An 18,128-nucleotide genomic window follows, 5' to 3' on the forward strand; every position below is an offset into this window, starting at 1 on the left:
TACATTACACAGTTGAGGGCATGGACACCTTGTGGGAAGAAAGAGTTCCTGTGCCTAGTGGTCCTGGTAGACATGGTCCTAAAGCGGCGCTCCAATGGGAGTAGATTAAAGTATCGGTTACTGGGGTGGGAGGGGTCGTTTGCCATCCTCACTGCCCTGGATTGTAGTCTGGAGGAGTACAGGAGGTCCAAAGATGGGAGGGATGTACCGATGCTCTTCTCTGCAGTTTTGATGACTCTCTGTAGCTTCTGTTTGTCTTTAGTGGAGGAGCCCGCTTACCATAGAATGATGGAGGAGCAAAGAAATGACTCAATGGTAGCGTAGTAGAAGGGAGTTCGTAGCTTTTTCAACTGGCGCAGTAAGAGCATCCATTGTTAGGCCTTTTTCTGCATTTCTGTGGTGTTTTTCTTCCTACCTTAGGTCTCTGGAGATGGAGGAACCCAGGAGACAGGCGCTGGGGACTTTGGTGACCTTGGAGCCATCAATGAAAACCAAGGGGAGTTCAGGGGTGTTACTCCTGAAGTTGATGTTCAAAGGTTTTTTCTTGTTGAGTTGAGGACAAGCTTATTTTTCTTGCACCAGCTGCAGATCCTCTCAATCTGCTGATGGTAGGCTTGTCCAGGCCTAGGATAGTGGTATTATCCGCAAACTTGATCACCATGACAGAGTCATACTGTGAGGTGCATAGGTTGGTGCATAGGGAGAACAGGATTGGCGACACCTTTATTAGTGGATAGCACACTAAGGGCTTGAGTCACTAAACCATATCACGGTCGCGCTAGCGTTTTGCACGCGTTATAATGCAAATAGCGATTTTCGTGCGCAATCGCAAATTTTTGTGAAAAAACGGCCGTGATATCAGTTATCATGGTTTAGTAAATCGGGCCCTAGAGGTGAAAGTGTTGAAATTCACATCTTGGGTCTTGTTTGTAAGGAAGTCTTTCAACCCCACAAAGAGCATGGGATGCACATTGAGTTGTATGAGATTTTCATAGACTGGGAGCTTTCAGAGTAGGACCACTTTGCAGCTCTCAGTTCCCTGTTGAGGGAGTTTCTGCCTTTCTTTTACAAAGATTATCAGCCAATTGTCATAGATCTTTCACTTTACAAAGAGTTTTATCTCACCTGTGTACGCAGCTTTAGGGCCCTTTCATACTGGCGCTGTGCAGCATTTTGCCACAGCCTAACGCTAGGGCAATGAAAGTCTATGGGGTAGTTCACAATGCATGCGGTGCAGTGCGCTGTGCCGGAAGTACCCTATCTAAAGTGAGCGCATATTTACGTTACCGTGTGGATCCTGTGGCAACGTGCGGTGGACCGGAAGCCATGTAAGTCTACGGTGATGCTTGTTTTTAAAAAAAATGACCACTGCAAGTTTTATGCGGCGCGCATGCGAGGAAGCGTATTTTAGCATTTCATCGATTCAGCCACAGGGAGTGAGCGTCACTTCCTGCTTGGCCTGCTGCCAGACTGGGATTACCGTGTACTAAAGTGGTAATCCCAGAAGGCCTGTTTTTGGCAGTGCGGTCCCCAGGGCCGGGCCGAGGCATAGGCTGGAGAGGCTCCAGCCTCAGGGCGCAGTGTAGGAGGGGGCGCAGAATTCATTCAGCTGTCATTCCTAATTGTGTTTGAAGCAGAAAGAAATAAGAAAAGGGGATACATGGCAGTGACTGCAAGCCAGATAACTAGATATTAAAGTGTTGGGGAGGTTGTGGGCCCATGGGGGCCTCTTAGTCTAATAGCAATCAGTGTGTGACGTCTGGGGTGGCAGGGATGGAGGGGCGCACTTTGGTGTCTTAGCCTTGGGTGCTGGAGGACCTTGTCCCGGTGTAATGTCTGATTGCGCTGCCCGGAAGCTCCCTTCCACACTGAGTAGCACGCATGCTCAGTGTGAAGGTAATGATGCTGCTGGAGATAAAATACGAAATATCTCCGCTCCCACACCTCTTACAATCCCCAAATTTTGAGGGTAGGGAGGGGACCCCCCGAAAGACCTTTATGCCAAATTGCAGCCTCCGAGACCCGCTGGTTCAGGAGATAGATTAGAGAAATCTATCTCGGGAACCAGCGGGTCTCGGGGGCTACAATTTGGTATAGAGGTAGTTCGGGGGGTCCCCTCTCTACCCTGAAAATTTGGGGAGTGTAAGAGGTGTGGGAGCGGAGATATTTAGTATTTTACCTCCAGCAGCATCATTCTATAGGAAATGTGGCCGCACAGTCTCCTACTGCGCATGCGGGGCAGCGCAAATCCACAGGCAGTGTAATCAGACACAACACCGGCTCTGGCGGTCCCTGTACCACACCACACCGCCAATATGCAGTGTCCTCAGTGCAGTGGCCTCAGCCTTTACTTCAATACATATGAATTTTATTTAGGTTATCACACAAAAAAAAAAAATCAAAAAAGCAAGCAAATTCCTGACTTATGTATGTACAACAGGAATATGCCTCTGACACTTTCTACACCATAAATCAAGTCCAGGTAAACAGAAAGCTTTGTTTCTTACCTCTGGCATTGTTTGGTGAACCGCTGAATATGAGAAGGCTATGAGTAAAAAGTTGTTTACCATCCAAACAAACCACATTTGCCAACATGATGAATGATATCCTGACACTGCCAGGCCACAAAAATACATTTATCAGGTGCAGATCATGTTTGATAGTATTAGCAATTACAAAGTACATTGTGCTCAATTAACTTGTGGAGAATGGGAACTATAAGGCCTTGTTCCCGGTGCACATGATCTAATCTGCCTGTTGGACTGCATGCGATTGGGGAGTCGCTGAGACACGCACTTTTTCACGGAAAGCCTATGTTGCTGCTCTCACCAGTGTGCTGTTATTCTTAGGCCTCTTTCACATTAACAACGTGTGCAGGAGCCATTTTCCTGCCCGCCTTGAATAGACTGTGGCGTGTCGTCAGGAATCTGCGGTGCGACGCTGAAAAGCGGTGGTAGTAATTAACTAACCCGACGGGGAAACGCCGAATCCCGACGATAAAATGCTCCCGGGTGCGTCGTACCGCAACGCATCAAAACGCAGCGTCGGGTGTGAAAGGTAAAATGAAAGTCTATGGACTTTCATTTTACCTTGGTCAACGCAAAGTTTCGATTGAAACGCTGAGGCTAGGTTCACAGTGGCCTGTTGCATAACGCATGCGTTATAATGAGTTTGAACTGCAATGGAGACTGGACATAGACTTTAATACAAAGCCTGCCTGCAGTGAGTTAGAGTAACGTGATCAGTTACAACGCAGTAAAAAAAAAAAAAAAAAAAAAAAAAGACAAACACTTATATCGCGCTTTTCTCCTGGCGGACTTAAAGCACCAGAGCTGCAGCCACTAGGGCGCGCTCTATAGGCAGTAGCAGTGTTAGGGAGACTTGCCCAAGGTCTCCTGCTGAATAAGTGCTGGCTTACTGAACAGGCAGAGCCAAGATTTGAACCCTGGTCTCCTGTGTCAGAGGCAGAGCCCTTAACCAGTACACTATCCAGCCACAGTACTGTGAACAGCTCGATAGAATTGTATGAGCAGCAACTGACCACTGTGAACAGGGTCTCAAAAAGGGCTGTAGTGTGAGAGAGCCCTTACTGGATTTCAAGACACACTGCATACCTGTAACTTAGCAACTGTATCAAAAAGTGCCAGTGCACAGATAAAAAAAAGTTTGTGTTTTTCCACCACGATTGTCGGTGGAAACAATGCTTTATTTTCACCTGAGGTAAAAATAAAATAATGAAATAAACAATTGTATCTATCCCCCTTCTCCTAAAAATTACATTTTAAGATATTCCACGGTTTTATTTTATATTTATATATACATTTTAAGTTTTTACTGTTTTATTGTTTTTGCTCAATGACACATTTATTGAAGTATACCAGAGCTAAAATCTAGGAACTATTGACGTTTGTATGTCTTTGCTGCTCTCAGAAGCCATTTTCTGCTAGGAAAGAGTTTTATAGTTTCTTATCAATGAGGGTCACACTGTAGTCTGGTGGTCCAGTCCTGACTGCCACTTACATACCTGATGTTGAACTTTTCAGGCAGAGAAAAAAAAAAGGAACACAGCACTTATTTGTGTGCTAGGCAGTGTACATACACATGTCTATCTCACCATGTCACATGTCACCTCGGGTATCCTTTAAAGCAGAATTCCTCAACCCTGTCCTCAAGGCCCACCAACAGTACATGTTTTGCAGAAAACCACAAACATTCACAGGTGAGGTAATTAGTGTCTCAGGAGAGCTGATTATCTACCTCTGTGAATTTCCACAAAACATGTACTGTTGGTGGGCCTTGAGGCCACGTTCACAGTGGTCAGTTGCGTTGCAGAAAAATTCTGCATGTTAACTCACTGTCTATACAATTCTATGGGCCTCTTCACAGTAACAGATTGCGTTATTCTAACTCACTGCATACAGGCTTTGCATTAAAGTCAATGTCCAGTCTCCATTGCAGTTCACAGTCACTATAATGCTTGTGTTATGCAACTGACCACTGTGAACCTAGCCTCAGGGTTGAGGAACACTGCTTTAACCTCCCTGGCGGTAAGCCCGACCTCAGGTCGGGCTATGCCACGCAGGAGGATTTCTCAGGCCCTGCTGGGCCGATTTGCATAATTTTTTTTTTGTACACGCAGCTAGCACTTTGCTAGCTGCGTGTACTTCCCGATCGCCGCCGCTCCCCCCCCGCGCCGCCCCCAGACCCCTTGCACAGCCTGGCCTATCAGTGCCAAGCAGCGCTGAGGGGTGGATCGGGACTCCCGATGACGTCACGACGTCGATGACGATCGTCGCCATGGCGACTGGGGAAGCCAAACAGGAAATCCCGTTCTGAACGGGATTTCCTGTTTGCGCTGATCGCCGGAGGTGATCAGAGGGGGTGGGGGGATGCCGCTGCACAGCGGCTATCATGTAGCTAGCGCTAGGCTAGATACATGATTAAAAAAAAAATTAAAGTGCTGTGCTGCCCCCTGGCGGTTTTAATAGACCGCCAGGGAGGTTAAAGGATACCTAAGACAGGGATAATGGCAGTATTCAGTGCCAGTTCTCTCATGAAGCAAGGTGAAACATTTACATCAGGCGCACAGATTACAGGGGCAGCATGTTTGTACTGTGTTTACATTAACAGCATGTAGTCAGTGTAGGAGGAGAAGCAAGAGGAGAGGGAGGTGAAGAGATCATCATTAGGGAAAAGCAGCTTGTTGTGCTGTGTGAGGAGGAATGGAGTGGCTGAGGGTGAGCAGTGTGTTTGTCACAGACTCACAGCCAGCCAGTGTGCTATTGTGCTGAGCTGCAGCATGTCATGTGAGAACATTAAATAGGTATTTAAATGATTAAATTGTTAGGTGCTGTGCGATCAATCCAAATCGGGGAGAAGGGCGCATCCTCACATTTGCCTTAGGCAACAAAAAGTCTAGAACCAGCTCTGGCAGTATTTATCCTTATCTGGAGCTAAACAGGGCACTGAGGTCCGCAAAGAAAGACTACGCGGAAAAGCTGGAACAAAACCTCTCCTCAAATGACTCACGAGCTGTATGGAAAGGGCTTAAGGCTGCCACCAACTACAAGCCTCCCCCTCAGCATGCTACACCCAGCAATGAGCTTGCAGAGAGTCTCAGCGACTTCTACTGCAGATTTGAGAACCAGCCAACACCTGCAGGACTCCCACAGCCGCCTGCACAATCCTCTGACATTGACGCCCTGGGCCCAAACTCGCCCCCACCATCAGTGAGAGAGGCAGATGTGCTGAAACACTTGCTAAGATTAAATGCTAGGAAAGCCTCTGGTCCGGACGGAGTGTCACCAGCCTGCCTGAAAACTTGCGCTCGTCAGCTTGCTCCCACCCTCTCTTCCATCTTCACGAGGTCCCTCCAGGGAGGCAAAGTACCCGCGTGCTTCAAAAGGTCCACCATTATCCCTGTCCCCAAAAAGCAGGGAATCCTCGACCTCAACAACTTCAGGCCCGTGGCACTTACATCCGTGATCATGAAAGCCTTTGAAAGCATGGTGTTACCCCTCCTTAAGCACTCCACAGTGGGACTGCTAGACCCACACCAGTTCGCGTACAGAGCGAACAGGTCCACTGACGATGCCATTAACATCTGCCTGGAGCTAGTCTATGATCACCTGGACAGACCGGACTCCTACGCCAGGATCCTCCTACTGGACTTCAGCTCGGCATTCAATACCATCAGCCCCAAAATACTGCAAGACAATCTTGCCGCGCTAGGAGTCCACCCCACCCTACGCCTGTGGATCACAGACTTCCTCTCCAACAGGTCCCAGGTTGTCAGGCTGGGCACTATCTCCTCACAACCTAGGATCACCAACACAGGAGCCCCACAAGGCTGCGTCCTGTCGCCATTTCTGTTCTCTCTATATACGAACAACTGCAAATCCACGTCGGACTCTGTAAAAGTAATCAAATTCGCTGACGACACGACCATTGTCGGTCTCATCACCAATAACGATGAGAAGGAGTACCGCCACCAGGTCGAAGGCGTCTGTCACTGGTGCAGAGAGAACAGATTGGTTCTAAATACAGCGAAAACTGTGGAGATGATTGTTGATTTCAGGAGATGCGCCCCCACCCCGCCCCCAATCTGCATCGATGGCAAGGAGGTGGAAAGAGTCACCAGCGTCCGCCTTCTGGGCACAACCATCTCCAATGACCTGAGGTGGAAGGCCAACACTGCCTCCACACAGAGGAAAGCCCAACAGAGAACTTTCTTTCTCCGCCAACTAAAAAAGTTTGGTATGGCCCAAAAACTTCTGACAAACTTCTACTCTGCTACAATCGAATCTGTCCTATGCTCTTCCAGCCTGGTCTGGTACGCCAGCTCCTCTGCCAGCGACAGACTCAAACTGCAGAGGGTCATCAGATCAGCGGAGAGGATCATCGGGAGATCCCTTCCCTCACTGGACCTCCTTTACCACTCCAGGCTGTACTCCAGAGCATTAAAGATCACCAGCGATCCCTCACACCCAGGCCACCGCTTCTTTAGTCAGCTCCCTTCGAGCCGGAGGCTCCGGTTCCGGTCCATCTTCACCAAGACCTCAAGGCATAAAAACAGTTTCTTTCCCTCGGCTGTCAACCTTCTGAACTCTCTCCACGTAACTGCCCATCCCCACACCACAACACCATGTCTGCACTGAGGCACTCTGCACGTGGATAGACGCGCCCTAGCTCAAGCTGACTCTTTTTTGGGCGCTTTTTGAGTGTTTCTTTGTGTTATAACTTATGCTACATTGTCTTTTCTCTGCATCTGGTATAATGTTCTGTTCCTTTCTGACTACTTGACTTGTCCTGTTATCTGTACCTATATCCTGTATCAGTACCCTGTACGTGCCAAGACCAATTCCGGGCACGACCCAGTCGTGCTTGGCGATAATAAAGATTCTGATTCTGATTCTGATTCTGATTCCTCCAGCTCCATCAGGTCTGTGGGCTCACTAGATGTCCTCTCTGGCGGCTCTGTTCAATTGTAATAGCTCCTGTTATTCTGGCCAGGTGTTGGCTTCTGCACATGCGCAGCCAGGTGTATTTTTGGAGAGGGATTTCTTTGAGACCAATTTGGAGAAGGATTCCTTTCAATTTTTTTGGAGAAGGAATCATTTCAGACCAATTAACCTTTAGAAGAAAGATATGTGATTATAATTTACAGTTGATGATAAGCGATGCTAACCACATTTACAACATGTGCTCTACAGTAGCTGAACGGCGTTGGAGAAAAAACAACACAAATGAGAACTTCATTTCTAGGGCTGCTTCTAGACGGCTTGGTGTCTGAGGCAAACTTGTGAGGATGCCTCCCCCCCCCCCCCCCCATTTGGAATGATCGCACAGCACCCGAGAATTTGCATCGCACGCTGTAGCTGCAGTGCAACAAAATTTTAAAAAAAGTTGCCCCCAGTATAGGCAGCCAGTATAATTACCCCCAGTATAGGCAGCCAGTATAGTTGTCCCCAGTATAGGTAGCCAGTATAGTTGCCCCCAGTATAGGCAGCCAGTATAGTTGCCCCAGTATAGATTAGCCTGGTAGGTGTCCCCGTGGCCCTATGTTTTACATTGTTACTAAGTCAGTGGCCGCTTCCTCTATGACAGTCCCCAGTCCTCTCCCAGCTAATAGATTTTAGATCAGTGGTGACCCACAGCCCCGCTGTGATGAAGAAATAGGAGTGTGGTTCCCTTAGTAATGGAGCATATACAGGAAGTAAGTACTTCCTGTATATGCACCACTACAGGAGCCTCTCTCCTGTTTCCTCAACCCTGTGGCGTTGCGGGTCACTGCTGATCTGAGGTCTGTTAGCGAGGGGAGGACCGGGGACTGTCGTAGAGGAAGCGGTTGCTGACTCAGAAGGTAAAATGAGCAGTGGCTGCAGGGAGGGGGCAGCTGGGATGCCGCTATCCTGTCTCTGCAGCATGATGCACGCGATTCACCTGGTGTCATGGGCGGACCACCCTTGTTTAAACAACTTAAGGAATGCTCTCTCTTCCACAAAACAGTAGTCATATTTTTCTTCTCTCATAGTCTCCCAATCCCATAATCCAAAGTGCTTGTTCAGCACTTCTAACTTCCTCCCCCGCCCCTTCATGCTTATCAGCAGAAGAATTTGCAACATGCTTCACTAATAAAATTGACAAAATCCGAAATGGTTTTTCCATGTAGCCCTCTAGTTCCATCCAAACCACACTTCTTGACAGCTCTCTATTAGTTCTCTTTCCACTCTCTGAACATATATATAATATATATATAATATACATATATAACAATACTCTTTCCTCTCTAATCTCCAAATCTCACTTTACCATGTGTTCTTTAGATCATATTCCCACCCATCTCATTATGCAGCTATCCTTATCCTTCATCCCTGTTCTAACATCGCTATTCAACCTATCCCTCTATACTGGAATCTTTCCGTCCTCACTCAAAAAGGCTGTTGTGACACCACTATTTAAAAAAACCATCTCTAGATTCCATCGAACTCACCAAAAACCGCCCTTTGTCACTTCTCCCATTCGCATCCAAATTACTTGAACGCCAAATACTGTACATGTTGAACTAAGCAATTATTTAGCTGCAAACTCCCTGCTTGATCAGTTTCAGTCTGGCTTACGCTCTAACCACTACACAGAAACAGCCCTTACTAAAGTAGCCAATGATCTTCTTACTGCTAAATCCAAAGACCATTATTCCATACTCATCCTTCTCGATCTGTCATCAGCATGATGTTATTGACTACACCTTACCCCTACAGATATTTTCATCTATAGGTATAAAGAGCCTCGCTATCTCCTGGATATCTTCCTATCTCTCTGGGAGGTCTTTCACAGTCTCTTACTCAGATCAGATCTCATCTCCCCATCTGTGGAGGTACCTCAAGACTCTGTCCTTGGTCCCATCTTCTTTTCCATCTACATGCATGGTCTTGGCAACTTAATCAACTCATTTGGGTTTCAATACTACTTATATGTGGAAGATACACAACTGTACCTCTTGGCCTTAACTCCCTCATCACACATATTCCTGGCTGCTTGTCTGCTATATCCTCTATCATGACCTCTCGCTTCATAAAACTTAATATTAGTAAAACAGATCAATTTTCCACTGCCTCTGACCACTTCTCTGACTGATATAACAATAAATGATAATAACACCCCCATAACTTCAATTCCCAAAGTACGTTGCCTAGGGGTAATATTTGACTCCTCTCTCTTGTATTCCACACATTCACTCCCTAACTAACTCCTGTCATCTCCAACTCAAAAACATATCTCACATCCAACCTTTTCTCACTCAGGACATGACTAAAATTTCAGTCAGTACATGCTCTTATAATATCTTATCTGGACTGCTGTAACATATTACTTTGTGGACTAACAACTAACAGATTAGTACCGCTCCAGTCTGTGCCGAACTCAGCTGCTCGTCTCACTCATCTTTCTTCTCGCTCCTCCTCTGCTGCTCCTCTCTGTCAAGCTCTTCATTAGCCACCAATTAACCAGAGGATCCATTTCAAACTCTTAACTCTAACTTCCAAAGCTCTCCACAATCTCTCTCCTTTGTACATCTCCTCACTAGTTTCCAGATACCAACCCAACTGCAATCACAGATCTGCACATGACCTTCTTTTGTCTTCCTCTGGAATCTCCTCCTTGCATTCACGTATAAAAGATTTCGCACGTGCTTCACCCCTCCTATGAAATCCCCTGCCACAACACATCCGTCACTCTCCAACATTTAATATCTTTAAATTGTCCTCAAAACTCACTTTTCCCATCAAACATACGCTCGACCTTAGGCCAGTTCCCCTTTTGAACGCTGGCCAAGCTGTACTCCTACTAGATAAACTAAAATACACTGCCCTCCCCGTAGCTGAGTCCAAGAGAGGCCGCGGCTCCCCCTTCATCACATATGGGGGGCACCTACCTATCTAACATATTCTGGGGGATCCTACCTATCTAACCTGTATTGCGGACACCTACCTATCTAACCTATACTTGGGGCACCTACCTATCTAACCTATACTGGGGTCTCCTACCTATCTGACGTATACTGCGGGCACTTACCTATCTAACCTATACTGGGGGCACCTACCTATCTAACCTATACTGGTTGTGGCACCTACCTAACATATAATGCGGGCACCTACCTATCTAACCTATACTGGGGCACCTACCTATCTAACCTATACTGCACAATTTTTACACCCTCTCCCTGGGTGCAATTTAGCCTAGAAACTGCCCTGCCATTGTTTGTATTATTTTGTACCCCATGTTTGTTTCTTACTTTGTACAACGCCACGGAATACAGTACCAGTGTGTTGGCGCTTTATAAATCAATAATAATTATATTTTATCACTGTAGTTAAACTTTGTGATATATTTTAAAAGGGTAAAATCATATAGGACATGTTTTTCATATTTTAAAGAGTGCATGAATAGCTGAATAAACACTGTGTCATTTGTGTTTTGGGTGAAAAACTTGCAAAATAAAATGGTAGTTTTCCATGTTTTCTTAGTCTTCCTTGAAATGCTGGTGAAAGTAAACACTTATTCATTCAGGTTTCCTACTGGTAGAAACCCTATTGGTAACAAATAAACATTCACTACCTCAAACAGATAAAAACAAGTTACTGCCATTTAAACTGATGCAGGCCTGAGAGGAAAACTTGCTGTGGTCCTGAAGTAGCTAAAAGTGCATTATCTGGCAAACAAATAAAAATTAAATGTCCAGTTGCAGTCTTTCTATGCACTTAAAGAGAATCTGTACTCTAAAATTCTTACAATAAAAAGCATACCATTCTATTCATTATGTTCTCCTGGGCCCCTCTGTGCTGTTTCTGCCACTCCCTGCTGCTATCCTGGCTTGTAATTGCCATTTTTATGCAGGGTTTACAAACAAAAGACATAGCAAGTGATACGCTGAGAGGAGCTCAGTGTATGAGTCATACAGAGTGTGCAGGGGGCATGGAGAGGGTGTGTATAGCTTCTATCAAATCACAAGCAGCACAGCACATTCCAGCGTGACTGCCTCAGCCCGACAGAGGAGAGAAAATTAGATCATATAACAGAGATAATACAGCCACTGTGCAAGTAGGAAAGGCTGCAGTTAGACAGAGCACATTAGAACAGGTACAGGAACTTATAGGATCGAAGAAATAAGGATGAAAATGTTGTTACAGAGTCTGTTTAACAAAACATTCTTTTAAATTAATTTTGGATTTAAAAAGTTTTAGAAAAAAAATAAAAAAATGTTTTTTTTAGCAGACTACCAGCTACACTATTGGTAATTCACTGCACTCCACTTCTACCTCAACAACCTCCAACAGATGGCTTCCCTGACACCCCTCCCCCTTTCTCCCAATCTGCCAATTAGTCTAAAACCACTCCTCACTACTAGAACCTGACAGGTGTGATAGGCTATGACTCAGCAGAAAGGCACGGCTTCATGTAAAGGTGCCCATTAACGGTACAATTTGGCCTTCAGATGCGATCCTTCGATGCAATTTGAATGATCAAACATAATTGGAAGGTAATTATCGATTGTTCCCATTAACGGAATCATTTTAGAGATTTTTACATTCCGATTAGATCGTAAAATCCAAACTTTCGGATCGATATTTTTTCTTTTCCAGTTGACTAAAGAATCGTTTCACATCGATTTGCGCAACACATGCCACAGTTTTAAAAATTGTGTTGAAAGATCGAATCTGAAGGCAAAATTGTACCGTTAATGGGCACCCTTAAACAGAGCATTTCATTCCAACCTCCCCTTCATGCCCATATGACTAAAGGGGGAGTGTTTTAACCTGGCTGGGTATTTGCAGATTGCCATTGGTCACTGGGAAACGGATTTGGTTCAGATGTACAGTGAGTCACTAAAAAATTAGAGACACCCTTTAGATGAAAGTAAAACAGTCTAACAGTGATGTAGAGTGATGCAACAACACAGAGTTGCTTATATAAGGAACGCTCAGCTTCGGACGACGTAGTTATCATGTAAGTTAATGTCAAAATGGGTAAGACAAAAGAGTTAAAGGAAACACGAAGTAGGATATGGAGGGTGACGTGTTTATTTCCTTTTAAATAATTAACATTGGCTATGCTGCTGATCTGCTGCCTCTAATACTTTAAAGGACACAGCCTAGGAAAGTAGCCCCGGGTAAGTACATCTTGATTTTTTTTTCCTCGGACCTTCCCTTTAAAGGAATACTGTAGGGGGGTCGGGGGAAAATGAGTTAAACTTACCTGGGGCTTCTAATGGTCCCCCGCAGACATCCTGTGTTGGCGCAGCCACTCCCCAATGCTCCGGCCCCGCCTCCGGTTCACTTCTGGAATTTCAGACTTTAAAGTCTGAAAACCACTGCGCCTGCGTTTCCGTGTCCTCAATCCCACTGATGTCACCAGGAGCGTACTGCGCAGGCACAGACAATACTGGGCTTGTGCTATACACTCCTGGTGACATCAGCAGGAGCGAGGACATGGTAACGCAGGCACAGTGGTTTTCTGACTTTAAAGTCTGAAATTCCAGAAGTGAACTGGAGGCGGGGCCGGAGCATCTGTGAGTGGCTGCGCGGGCTCAGGATGTCTGCGGGGGACTGTTAGAAGCCCCAGGTAAGTTCAACTCATTTTCCCCCGACCCCCCTACAGTATCTCTTTAAGCCATAGATCCTGAACAAGCATGCAGATTAGATGTCTACGACAAATCTGATTAGCTGTATGCTTGTTTCAGGAGTGTGATTTAGACCCTATTGACCAGAAGGATAACCAGGAATGCCGGGCAATTGAACTGGAAACAAATATGGCAGCTTCCATAGGTTTCACACCTCGGGGTCCTTTTAAGTGACTTTGAACAAGGGATGATTGTTAGTGCAAAAATAGCTGGTGTTAGCATCTCTATAACTAAGACTCTTTTAGGATTTTCTTACCCAACAGTATCTACAGTATGTTTAGAGAGTGGTATATGAGAAAAAAAACTTCAAGCGATAAGGACTATTCAGGTCAAAAAAAAGGCTGGTGAACGAGAGAGGTGAAAGGCGAGTAGCACACATAGGCCTCAATTCACTAAGCGTTATCAAACACTTTATTAAACGTTTGATCATTTACCTCATGGGTAAAATCTAATTTTGAAATTACGAAGGTGTTATAGATTTATTGAACATTTTATCGATAAAACATTCAATAAATATATAACACTTTAGTGAATTCAAAATTAGATTTTACCCATGAGGTAAATTATCAAATGTTTGATAAAGTGTTTGATAAAGCTTAAGGTGGCCACTAACGGTCCAATTTCTAGCGAAAAATCGTTTGAGCGATCAGAAATTCTGATCGGATGAAAAATCGTTCACTACACCATCAACTAACCAATCTTTACTTCCTATCTACCCCCAAGAAAATCCACATTTTCGTTCGCCGAAAATTCATTCGGGCGACATTTTTTTCACTCATTCATAATCGATTGTGTCCACCAATGGAGATTATTTACAACCAATCCGATCAGAATTTCTGATCGCTCAAACGATTTTTCGCTAGAAATTGGACCGTTAGTGGCCACTGGCCAGCTTTAGTGAATTGAGGCCATAGTCTGCAGAAGAAGGGCAACAACATGACAAATTACAGCTGAACCACAAAGCATATCCCAAAGCACAACAAGATGAATTTAGCAAAGCATGGGCAACAGGGGCGTATCTGGGTAATATAGAGCCTATGGCAAACACTGAAATTGTGCCCCCTCCCCCAGTCAGAGCCCCCTTCCCATCTAAAAACTGCATCCTTTCTTGCATACATGTGTTATGGCTGTCTGTGTTTTTTGGCTCAGTATAATATCGATGTTACTTTTTTGGAAATATCTCTTCTTATTCCCTCTCTGCCCTATTTTCTGAGGCTTGAGTGATGGGGAGGCATAGGGGCAGGCATGGCAGCAAAGGGGCAGGTTGGTGTTGTAGCGCCCATGGCACAAGCCATGCTTGCACCCCTCTAGATACGCCACTGATGGGCAATAGCAGCAGGAGACCATCAAGAATGCCTTAGGTATCACACAAAAATAGACGCCTTTTGTGGGCCCTTGCAACCATCCATGATCGGTCCAAAATTGGTTTGAAGAACATTAAGTCAGAGTTTAACCAGCTTCCATTGCCAGCTCATTCCCCTATCCTATTGAAGACAGTGAAAGATCACTTCAAAGCTTGGAAACGCTACCATCCAATGTGACCCAACTTGGAGCTGCCATTATGGCAGCATGGGACAACATTACTCAGCAACAGTATCAGCATCTTGTTGAATTCTTGCCAAGAAGAATATCGCCTGTGATCAGAGCTGAAGGTGGACCAACTCCTTAACAGAGAGTGTCTCTAATTTTTTATTTTGTAAAAATTCTAATGATTTAAACAGAACCTCTTAAATGCATATAAAACAGACTCTGAAATGTGGCTATTTAATTTATTTATTTTGCAAATAAAAAGGTTAACATTAGCGTAAAAAGAGGGTTAGGGTTCAAATAGTATGAAGGAAACTTTGTATATATGTGTATAATGTAAAAAGGTATATGTGAAAAAAGGAGAACCGAGAGCCCGATATAGTATAGTATGAACAATGGGTATAGTGAACGAGTACAGAAATTATACTCACAAACCAGGGTTACCTTCAGGCAACAACTGTATAAGCAGGTGAGGAGATTAACCTGTCCCCACTCAGGATTAAGAAGTCGCTCTCTGTAGATAGAAGATATCCCCCTCCACAAAGGGTGGATATCAATTGTAACGTAATGTAGAACAGAGGCGCCAAAAGGATAAAAACAGATATTAAAAGGTTTAAAAGTGCTTAGGAGGGAGTGGTGGACTTACCTCCTGCAAGCAGACACAAAAAACCTGTGTATTCAAGAAAGGTAACATTTATTGGTACACTCCAGTGGGTGTTGCAACGCGTTTCGCAGGCTCACACCCGCTTCATCAGGCAATAGATAATTGGAGTACACAACAGTATCTGGTCCCAGTTACACTGAGGCGCCAGGTGTAACTGGGACCAGATACTGTTGTGTACTCCAATTATCTATTGCCTGATGAAGCGGGTGTGAGCCTGAGAAACGCGTTGCAAAACCCCCTGGAGTGTACCAATAAATGTTACCTTTCTTCAATACACAGTTTTTTTGTTGTGCCTGCTTGCAGGAGGTAAGTCCACCACTGCCTCCTAAGCACTTTTAAACCTTTTTATAGCTGTTTTTATCCTTTTGGCACCTCTGTTCTACATTACGTTACAATATAAAAAGGTAATCACTTTTCCAGTGATGAAATGTGAGGATCACTGTGGTTCTAGCCTTGAGCATCAGTGTAAGCAAAAATTAGCACATCCAATGAGAAGCAAGCAAGGAGAGCAAGGACGGTGTCTGGAGCAGTCCAAAGGACCTTACAGAAAAAAGGCAAAGAAACACAGAGTACACAAGAGGCCCATATAGTGTAGTGTAGTTATTAACTGCCCCAGATAAACAGTATTTAGGCGTACAGTAGAAGTCCTTCCTCTTCTGTGGTGGGTCGCTCTCCATGAAAAAACAGTTGGGTGCTTCAGGGGAACTCAAAATGTATCGCCTTGGATAAGGGAGGTTGAGAAACATATGGAGATGGAGGAGTTGGGATGTGGGTGGATGGGGGAAGGGTGGCTCATATCAAAAATGTGTTGTTTTAAAAGAATAAATAGGTAATTTTATTGGACACGTTAAAAATACAATGCGTTTCATGGGTCTCTGTCCTCTTCCTCAGGTCAAGTAATCGGTGTCTGAAAAAAAAATACAAAAGCTCATAGTAAGAAAAGGACAAAATAAAAAAATAAATAGCTCTTAAAGTGGACCTGAACTCTTGCACAGGACAGAAGGAAAACATAAAGAGACACCCTGTATGTATTTAGAGAGTTTAGCCTGTCCCCTTATTAGTGACCAATCACCACTGTCATTTGATCTCTTAGCTGTGTCAGCTCAGGAATATCCTCTGCCATGGCAGAGCAGCTAATTTGTAAACACAGGATGTTAACAATATGTCTGCTTCCATGAAAGCAGGAAGTAGACACCCTGCAGATTTATTGCAGGATTAGTATCAACTGTAACAAAGACATGTTTTTTTCTTTAAAGGTTATTATGCTGTTGCATAGCTTTTAGAGAAGAGAGGAAGTTGTGAGTTCAGGTCCTCTTCAAAGGGACAGTAACACACCATACAGCTTGGCTTCTTACCAACCAGAATGATCCATTTATGTATTGTGTGAACCCTCTGCGGATTATTTATTGATACAAGATGCCATAGCATTCATGTGATCATTGGCTTCAGTGTACATACTGTATATACAAATGCACTGTTTTATCTACTTTTATTGTATTCTGTTCTTTAGTTACTACAAGCTTCTGTTAGTTTTTTCCTATTTCAGACACTGATCTTCCTATTTTCAGACCCACAAAATGCATTGTTTTTTACAGTGTCCAATAAAATTACTATTTATTATTTTAAGCTATATAGTTTTATAGGAGCCATATGTAAGCAAGGATAGCAAGTAACAACTCTTTTCCACTGAAAAACATATTTTTGTGCAATTACTCCGGATTCACAGCGTGATTGTGTTTGCAATTCCCTGACAATTCAGAGGGAAAAAAATATAAATATAGGGAAATCGCAGGAAGATTGCATGTTTGCTATGCAATTTTCTTATTGACAGAACCCAAACACAATGGTTTTCATCATGTTCTTATTCAATTCAATTATTTTACGAAATAGGTGTGTGTGTGTGTGTGTGTGTGTGTGTGTGTGTGTGTGTGTGTGTGTGTGTGTGTGTGTGTGTGTGTGTGTGTGTGTGTGTGTGTGTGTGTGTGTGTGTGTGTGTGTGTGTGTGTGTGTGTGTGTGCGTTATGGTACAGTCTTTTCATAATCCGGGCTGTAATTACTTGCACCTGGCAATATTTTTTTTCCGCTGAGTTTGTGGCAGGGGTGGAATGGTTAAGGTTAGGCATCGAAGAGGGGAGTTTTAAGGGTAAGTGTTGGTGGTGGGTGTTTTCCGGTTAGGCATTGTCAGGGGTGGTGGTTAGGGTTAGGTATTGGTAGAGTGGGTGGGTAGGTGGTTAGGGATCCCTACGGTAGGTGGTGAAGGTTAGTCATCAGCAGGGGGGTGGTTAGGATTATGCATCAGCAGGGGGGTGATTAGGGTTAGGCATTGGTGGGGAGTTTAGAGTTAGGCCAGTGGGTAGTTAAGGTTAGGCCTGATAATAGGGTCAGGTTGGGTTGCATTTCATGATAGCAATAACTCTAAGCATTAGGTTAGGTTGCACTTTCTGATAGTATAACTTATAAATAATTGCAGCTGGTTGCAAAATCTGAAAAAGTTACATTAATTTTCACTACACTGGCACCCAAAATTTCCAGTGATTTCAGGAGAAACCCACCACCGCTATAGCTGTAATTAACATTAGGGTCTATGGTGATGCCCCAGTCAGAGGTGACACACTCTGAAGAGGGACGGGTTGCTGCAGTCCCCTGTAACAGAAGCACAGTACGTCAGCAGACAGAGTACAGGGGTGACACAGTCTGCTGCAGCAGGAGCACAGTACACCAGCAGTGTGGGGTAAAGGGGTGACACTCTGAAGAGGGACA

The sequence above is a fragment of the Hyperolius riggenbachi genome, chromosome 3 (assembly GCF_040937935.1).
Source record: "Hyperolius riggenbachi isolate aHypRig1 chromosome 3, aHypRig1.pri, whole genome shotgun sequence".
Lineage (NCBI taxonomy): Eukaryota > Metazoa > Chordata > Amphibia > Anura > Hyperoliidae > Hyperolius > Hyperolius riggenbachi.